The 8,238-nt window shown below is 42.7% G+C and overlaps 1 protein-coding gene across 2 annotated transcripts in view; it reads left to right on the top strand.

Annotated features, from left to right (window-relative positions):
* The window catches only part of SIPA1 (signal-induced proliferation-associated 1), a 96,207-nt gene continuing 87,969 nt past the window's right edge, over window positions 1-8,238 (top strand). The window contains exon 1 of one of the 2 annotated variants that reach the window (XM_069739863.1): window positions 1-322. The gene's annotated coding sequence lies outside the window, so the exon portion shown is untranslated. The remainder of the gene's footprint in view (window positions 323-8,238) is intronic. The other variant, XM_069739867.1, reaches the window with a different exon arrangement.

The following is an 8,238-nucleotide window of genomic DNA, read 5'->3' as shown; positions in this document are numbered from 1 at the left end:
TTTCCCTTGGGAGCATCCACTGGGAATTGCGCTGCTGGGAAGAAAGCTCCATTTGGCGCAGCATTAATAATGGCGGTGGGGGGTCGTATTGGGGAGCATGGTAACGGCAGGATGTTTGTGCCGCAGACACACGGTGCTGCTGCTCCCCTCCTTTCTCATTGTTTCACGCTTCCTGACACTCTCAGGATGTCATTGTTGCCGGCACACGGGGGTGGGCTGCCGGTAAGAAATAGAGGAAGCCGTGGTCACTAACAGCGCAAGGCCATGCGAGAGAGACGTGCAAGTGGTGACGAGACCAGACAGAATCAGGGTCTTCAGAAAGGTACATTTGTCGACTGATGGTTTTTTTTTTTAACTTAAAATTTACGAAAAACTCAGCTTCGGTCACAGTTGCTGCCTTCTGCGTCACCGGCGTAACCAGAGGATGAGCTTGTGGCTTCCTGCTGTTCATTTCATTCCGCGGGTGAAAAATTAGCTTCCATTTGTGTCGTTTTCGAAGCGCAGATGGTCAAGCATCTTTCTCCCTGCGCGCGCGACTGCGTCATCGATGCTCAATTATCTCGGCGTCACCTTGCGAGGAGAGAGCGGCCTCTGCGCGACATCGTCTTCTTCTATTTGTCACTGTCGTTAACTGTGGAACAGAACGGAATCCAGAGGCTTTTCTTTCTTTCTTCCTTTTTTTTTTCCTGACATTGTGTAATTCTCAAAGGGAAAGCACGAGCTCACACAGCGTAGATTCTTTGTCCCATCTTGTCACACTAATGGGTAAGAGAGAGACTGATAGCTTCATCGTTAATTATTGCCAGCGGTAAATCCTGGAAGACAGGGATTCTGGACAACAGAAAAGTTTAAGGAGAGCGACAAGCCCTTAATTGTTCATCACGGTGCTTCATCTTCTCTCTGATTAGGCGATGCTTTTAGGTATCTACATACAATGTTCTTTCATAGAGGGGCTGAAGTCACAGCCAAAAGCTCAAAAAAGGGGTTGTCCACGACTAACCCCAACTCAATTACTGTAAAACAGTCTGTATTCGCGTCCGGTGCCACCACCATTCCAGCAATGTTAATGTTGGGTCTACTGGGACGTTCCTAGACTGCAGGAAGTGAGCGTGAAGCCGCCCATTAGTGGTCTCTAATTGACTGCAAGGGTCATGTGAGCCCCAGTAGACCAGGCGCTGACAACGCTGATGAGTATGGGTGTTTTTATTTCACACAAGGGAATATAATAATTGAGAAGCGGTCGTTCAAGTAGCGCGATTATTCTCATCATATTAAATTGGAAAAATTGCAAAGTCCTTGTAAAAACAAGCAAGTTTGCCATTTACTTCCGGTAGATTATTGTTCATTGCCAAGTAGAGCAGCACTTACAAGCTTTATTGGAAATAGCTTGTAAGCACTGCACTCCATGTTTAGGAAGCTGCCAGATTACAGTGGTGGATGCTTTCCAAGGCAAGGAGTGTACTGATTACTAGTAGTGATGAGCGAATATACTCGTTGCTCGGGTGGTCTCCGAGTATTTGTGACTGCTTGGAGATTTCGTTTTTGTTGACTCAACTGCATGATTTACGGCTGCTAGCCAGCCTGAGTACATGTGGGGGTTGCCTGGTTGCTAGGGAATCCCCACATGTAATCAAGCTGGCTAGTAGCCGCAAATCATGCAGTTGAGTCAACAAAAACTAAATCTCCGACCAGTCACAAATACTCGAGACCACCCGAGGGAAAACCCGAGCAACGAGTATATTCTTTCATCACTAATTACAAGCTCTTTCCAATGTAGCTTGGAAGTGCTGCTCTGACGTTAACAAGGTCTCCTATGGTTCTGGCCGCTATGCTCCTCCGATGATGGAGAGGAAAAGTTGCCTTTGCTGGCAGCACCAGTAAGTGCACAGTGTGGGCAAGCCCAACAGTGTCAAAATAAAGGTGAATATCATGCAAAGAGGCAATGCAATAAAACAATGATATAAATCAGATCCTAGTAATCAGGCAATGATCACAAACTCCCCAAGAAAAATTAGCTTGTGCAGATGAGATCAGGCTATGTGCACACGTTGCGGATTCGTGTGCGGATTTTTCCGAGCAGATTCAGAAAAATCCGCAGGTAAAACGTCCTGCGGATTTACCGCGGTTTTTGTGTGGATTTCACCTGTGTTTTTACACCTACGGATTCCTATTAAAGAATAGGTGTAAAATGCATAAACTGCCGCAATTCTACGCGGAATTTTCCGCAGCATGTGCACATCAGATTTGGTTTTCCATAGGTTTACAAGGTACTGTAAACCGCATGGAAAACTGCTGCAAATCCACAGCGTCGAATCCGCAGCCAAATCGTCAACGTGTGCACATACCCTAAAAATCCTGAACTCATGAGTGATCAGATAGTAGTAGTAAAAAAAGTTGCTCGACATATGTCGCCACACACAGTGGCTTCCTCAGAGTCCTGTAATGTGGCTGAATGTGCTGATATATATATATATATATATATATATATATATATAAATCATCAATGATAATACAAAACTATTATGGGGCTTGCAGAGATCGACTCCAGCGGCTACAGCACAGAAATGCGCATGCGTCCTCTGGTGTGTCGAACAGCTAAAACTAGCTGTGCATTGCGCATGTGCGGTGGCAACTCTATTTTGGTTGAACTTTATATGTCATGGTTGACTTTTTAAAAAACTTTTTAAGGCTAATTGTATTCAAATAATGCATTGTTTATTTTCACTGTGATCTCTGTTTCCATGGTGTTTCTTTTTCTTTATTGTCACAGTTTGGGCAAGTGGCACGACAATGCTGCTAATCCAACCTGTCAATCAATCAGGAGTGAAAGAGTAGGAAATGTTTATCATCAACGATGGAGATTATTTACTGTACGAGCAGTGAAACTAGGGATTCTTTACTGTAAGAGCAGTGTGAGGATGGCTTCTTCACAGTAAGAGAAGTGAGACTATGGATTCTTTACTGTACGAGCAGTGAGACTATGGATGTTTTACTTTACGAGCAATGAGACTATGGATATTTTAGTTTACAAGCAGAGTGACCATGGAGTCTTTACTGTAAGAGGAGTGAGACTATGGATTCTTTACTGTACAAGTAGTAAGACTTTGGATTCTTCACTGTAATAGCAGTGAGACTGTATTCTTCACAGTAAGAAAAGTGAGACTATGGATTCTTTAATATACAAGCAGTGAGACTATGGATGTCTTACTTTATGTGCAGTGAGACTCTATGGATTCTTCACTTTACGAGCACTGAGACTATAGATTATTTACTGTACAAGTAGTAAGTGTAATGTGCTGCTGCAGTGCAGTATAGAGCAACCTCCACCAGGGGGTGCTAGTTAAGGAAAAGAGGCTGTACACACAGCGCAGCAACACTGAACAACAACACAGGTGATGAAAGAGACGTCAGACAAGCCAAGGTCATCCACAGAGATAGCAGCGCGGTACAGAAGGGGCGAGCAGAGAATAGTCGGGGACAAGCAAGAAGTCAGAGCCTACCGGGAACGTGGTAACCAAAACGTGAGATGTAAGACGGAGTCGGGGTACAAGCCAGAGGTCAGAACAAGTCATAAACGGGTGCAGGCAGACAGAGGCAAAAGGAACACTAGTACAAGTATCCAAGTCAGGTGCTCAAACCGTGCAGCATGAACTATAGCTGACACTGGCCCACAGGCTGCAGAGGACTTAAATAGCTCAGCCAGCTTCAAAGTGAGGCAGAGGGGATTAACTCCCACATGACCAGTCCAGAGATAAGACAGCTGAACAAAAACTCAGAACTGGATCATGACAGTAAGACTTTGGATTCTTTATTGTAATAGCAGTGAGACTGGATTATTTACTGTAAGAGAAGTGAAACTATGAATTATTTACTGTACAAAAACTGAAACTATGAATTCTTTACTGCGTCTCCAGTGAGACTATGCATTCTTTACTTTACGAACAGTGAGACTATGGATTTTTTTTTATTATAAGAGCAGTGAGACTATAGATTATTTACTGTACAAGCAGTAAGACTTCAGATTCTTTATTCTAATAGCAATGAGAATGGACTATTTACTGTAAGAGAAGTGAAACTATGGATTCATTACTGTAGGGACATTGAACCTATAAATTCTTTACAATATGAGTAGTGAGACTATGGATTCTTTACTGTAAGAGCAGTGAGACTATGGATTCTTTACTGTAAGAGCGGTGAGACTAAGGATTCTTTACTGTATGAGCAGTGACACTAAGGACTGCTTACTCTATGATGTTGATTAAGGAAACTAGTCTGATTGCCATTTATGGAGTGGGGAAACAATTTTTACCATGGCGGTTAGTATCTGCCCCATGGGGTTTTTTCCTTGCTCTGGATCAACACGTTAAGTTTTAGGTAGAACTTGATGGACCTGTGTCTTCTTTCAACATTAAAACTACGAAACACACAATGCTTTTAAGCTGGAAACGTATGGCAGAGTTTCTGCCTGATATATGAGTCACAATTTGGCACTGAATGGGTCATAAAAGTCACTTCTGACAGTTCAAAGGACCTGACAGGGGTGTAGCTACAGAAGGTGTTGAGGTTGCAGTTAGCGAAGTTTCTCCTTAACTATTGCTCTAATACAAATCTAAATTTGAATAATAATCTCCAGAAAAAGGAAATAGTGGATGCGTACTGTGCCAGAATAGACACGTGGGGTTGGATGGGGCTCGGGTGTTTCTCTAGACCTTCTCCCTCCGTATGGCTTGTTGTAGGATGCCATGTGGGTCCTGTGTGCCCAGTGTTCTCCCATCTGCAGATCATATAATTTTATCCCCATATTGGGGCGGTAGACATTTTTTTATTGGGGCAGCTTTCAAGTAAATAACTTCTGATGAACTAGAGTTTCATTGGCATCTTCTCCTCTAAGAGATGTTTTAGGACTCTGCCATGATAATGATAGACGTCCAGTTCCGACCGATTTTCCTGCCTTCTTACAAAATACAAAAACTTTATTTTAGCCATTGCTTTGCCATATTTCACAATGTCCTTGTGCGCGCCACCAGTGTAGACTACAGTTATGATTTATATGTATCATTAGATTTCAACAATTTAATAATTATGAAGATACATGAGAATAAAGCAGGACAAATTGAGGAAGGTACATGGTGTCCTGATGATAATGTATAAAAAAAAAAAGGATAAAAGAGACACGACAGTGCTGTTAGATGATCTTTAGTATCTAAAGTGATGGGAAACGTTTTAGGCAGGTGTGGAAAATGCTTAAAAAATGCTTTATAAAATGGAAATGTTCATAGTTTATTTTTTTATCAATTAATAAAATCAAAGCGAAAGAACAAAAGTGAAATCTAAATCGCATCAATATTTGGTGATTTCCCTTTACCTTCATCTGTTCTTCTAGGTTCTTGTACTTGTCCCCAGATTTTGAAGGAATTCTGCAGAAGATTGTTCTAAACATCTTGGAGAACTGACCACAAATCTTCTGTGAATGTCGCCTGTACAGATCTTCCCATAATCCCAGACATGGATGATGTGATATCAGGGCTCTGCGGGGGCCGGATCATCACTTCCAGGACTCCTTGTTCTTCTTTACACTGAAATCGTTCTTGATAACATTGGCTGGATGTTTGGGGTCGTTGTTCTGCTGCAGAATAAATTTGAAGCTAATCAGACGCCTCCCTGATGATGATACATGGTGGATAAGTATCTGCCTGCATTTCTCAGCATTGAGGACACCATTGATCCTGAATAAATGTCCAACTCCAGTTGCCCCAAACATCAGGACCCTCCACCATGCTTCACTGTTCCTGCAGACTCTCATCATTGTGTCAATCTCCAGCTCTTCAGGAGCAAACTGGCTGAGGTTACAGCTTAATATTTATGCATATTGCCTCTTCAGTGAGAAAGAGGACTAGCATTTTAGTGCCACCTTCTGTAAATCGCAATCCTAAAAGTCAATATTGACCTTTTAACTTGTCACATGACTTAGGATAAAAGCCAAACTAGAATCTCAATTTGCAGACACTGTGTTTCGGGGTGTTGCCCCTCATCAGTGCAAAGTATGAGAACTGATATGGCTAGGTGAGAGGGTTAAGACTGGGATCTAAGGAGTTTCTCCTTGTGGGGAATGACAAGTCAAGTCTGGCATCTCAGAGTGAGGAGACTTAAATGCCGTGCATGCTCCTCTGGCTTGTTAAAGGGTCTATAGTGACTTTAAGTATTGCTACTTCCAATAGGTGGCACTAGAGTTCTAGTGCTCTTTCTTTCTGAAGAGACAATTTACATAGTTAATTTCCCAGAGGAGCATGCATGGCGTTTAAGTCTCCTCACTCTGATATTCCAGGCCTGGCTTGTCTCTCTCCACAAGGAGAAATGTTATCACTTAGATCCCAGCCAAATATTTTACATTGTGATTAATCAGTCCAGACCACCTGCTGCCATTTTTCTTCCCCCAGTTCCCATCTTTTCCTGCATAGTTGAGTCACTTGTCTTTGTTGCCATGTGGAAGGTTTGGTTTTTAGCTGCAGTTCTTCCTTGAAGACCACTTCTGACAAGACATCTCTGAACAGTAGATGGGTGTAGCTGGGTCCCACTAGTTGCTGCTAGTTCTAAGCTGATGGCACTGCTGGACATCTTCCAACTTCAATGGAATGTAAGCGTGATGTGTCATCTGCTGCACTAAGTAAGTGTGATGTGTCATTCATCTGCTGCACTAAGTAAGTGTGATGTGTCATTCATCTGCTGCACTAAGTAAGTGTGATGTGTCATTCATCTGCTGCACTAAGTGTGATGTATCATTCATCTGCTGCACTAAGTAAGTGTGATGTGTCATTCATCTGCTGCACTAAGTAAGTGTGATGTGTCATTCATCTGCTGCACTAAGTGTGATGTATCATTCATCTGCTGCACTAAGTGTGATGTGTCATTCATCTGCTGCACTAAGTGTGATGTGTCATTCATCTGCTGCACTAAGTAAGCGTGATGTGTCATTCATCTGCTGCACTAAGTGTGATGTGTCATTCATCTGCTGCACTAAGTAAGCGTGATGTGTCATTCATCTGCTGCACTAAGTAAGGGTGATGTGTCATTCATCTGCTGCACTAAGTAAGTGTGATGTGTCATTCATCTGCTGCACTAAGTGTGATGTATCATTCATCTGCTGCACTAAGTAAGTGTGATGTGTCATTCATCTGCTGCACTAAGTAAGCGTGATGTGTCATTCATCTGCTGCACTAAGTGTGATGTGTCATTCATCTGCTGCACTAAGTGTGATGTGTCATTCATCTGCTGCACTAAGTAAGCGTGATGTGTCATTCATCTGCTGCACTAAGTAAGGGTGATGTGTCATTCATCTGCTGCACTAAGTAAGTGTGATGTGTCATTCATCTGCTGCACTAAGTGTGATGTGTCATTCATCTGCTGCACTAAGTGTGATGTGTCATTCATCTGCTGCACTAAGTAAGGGTGATGTGTCATTCATCTGCTGCACTAAGTGTGATGTGTCATTCATCTGCTGCACTAAGTAAGTGTGATGTGTCATTCATCTGCTGCACTAAGTGTGATGTGTCATTCATCTGCTGCACTAAGTGTGATGTGTCATTCATCTGCTGCACTAAGTGTGATGTGTCATTCATCTGCTGCACTAAGTAAGGGTGATGTGTCATTCATCTGCTGCACTAAGTAAGGGTGGTGTCATTCATCTGCTGCACTAAGTAAGCGTGATGTGTCATTCATCTGCTGCACTAAGTAAGGGTGATGTGTAATTCATCTGCTGCACTAAGTAAGTGTGATGTGTCATTCATCTGCTGCACTAAGTGTGATGTGTCATTCATCTGCTGCACTAAGTAAGTGTGATGTGTCATTCATCTGCTGCACTAAGTGTGATGTGTCATTCATCTGCTGCACTAAGTGTGATGTGTCATTCATCTGCTGCACTAAGTAAGCGTGATGTGTCATTCATCTGCTGCACTAAGTGTGATGTGTCATTCATCTGCTGCACTAAGTAAGCGTGATGTGTCATTCATCTGCTGCACTAAGTAAGGGTGATGTGTCATTCATCTGCTGCACTAAGTAAGGGTGATGTGTCATTCATCTGCTGCACTAAGTGTGATGTGTCATTCATCTGCTGCACTAAGTAAGTGTGATGTGTCATTCATCTGCTGCACTAAGTGTGATGTGTCATTCATCTGCTGCACTAAGTAAGTGTGATGTGTCATTCATCTGCTGCACTAAGTAAGTGTGATGTGTCATTCATCT

This window comes from Ranitomeya imitator, chromosome 9 (assembly GCF_032444005.1).
Source record: "Ranitomeya imitator isolate aRanImi1 chromosome 9, aRanImi1.pri, whole genome shotgun sequence".
NCBI lineage: Eukaryota > Metazoa > Chordata > Amphibia > Anura > Dendrobatidae > Ranitomeya > Ranitomeya imitator.
This window is presented reverse-complemented; position numbering and strand designations above follow the sequence as displayed.